The sequence below is a fragment of the Monopterus albus genome, unplaced genomic scaffold (assembly GCF_001952655.1).
Source record: "Monopterus albus unplaced genomic scaffold, M_albus_1.0 scaffold183.1, whole genome shotgun sequence".
Taxonomy (NCBI): Eukaryota; Metazoa; Chordata; class Actinopteri; order Synbranchiformes; family Synbranchidae; genus Monopterus; species Monopterus albus.
The window spans coordinates 1,448,600-1,449,431 of NW_018128063.1; positions in this window are offsets into that span (position 1 = coordinate 1,448,600).

Consider the following 832-nt stretch of genomic DNA (forward strand, 5'->3'; position numbering starts at 1 on the left):
CAACAAAAGAATTGGGTTCCTTTCTGACAAAAAGCGTAGAATCTAACAGTGTTATTATTTAGGTTTGGAGCAAGTGCAAAACTGGCACACTGGGTGCTATTCTATACAAGTTGTTGAACAAATGGCTTGACACACTGAATTTTAGTCAACATACTAGTGAAAAACAACGTTTTGTAGCATGGTGTGAAAAAATGGTTGAAAAAGGAATGTCCAGTGCCTATGACAAAGCCCCCCCCCCCTGAACTGGGTACTGTAAGATTATTTATCAAACAAGCGGTCCATGCAGTGGACACAGCACGGGTGCGCAATGATACAGCGTCTTTGCTACAAAAACACAAAACAGAAGCTAAAGTTAAACACTGTGAGACATTTCTTAAAGACTGTCTATGTTTTTTGGCTGAATTTGAAAAAAATCCAGAAAAACACAGCCAGTAAGGGGGAAACGCAGGTCTCCCATCTCTCTCCTTCAGTGACACAGACATACACACACACAGACACTGATAAGAGCTCACAGGCAGTTCGAGGTCAAACACACACACACACACACACACCCAGTGCTCCCCCGCCCCCTGCACGAGCCTCCGTGCAGGAAGACAGAAGTGAGAGAGGATTTCAAAATAATGTACAACACCAAATGCCAATGGTTATTCCTGCCGAGGGTGACCAAAATGTTGCACCCTTAGTTGTTGTGCACGGTGGAATTTTACAAACAGTTCCTTTTCCCGGTGGACAAACAGACTGGCATAACGCTCTGCATTATCTAGATGGTGTTAAAGCAGGGTGTGTGACACAGCCTGTGGCTGCTTTAAAAGAGGACGCGAGTGCCTCAGGA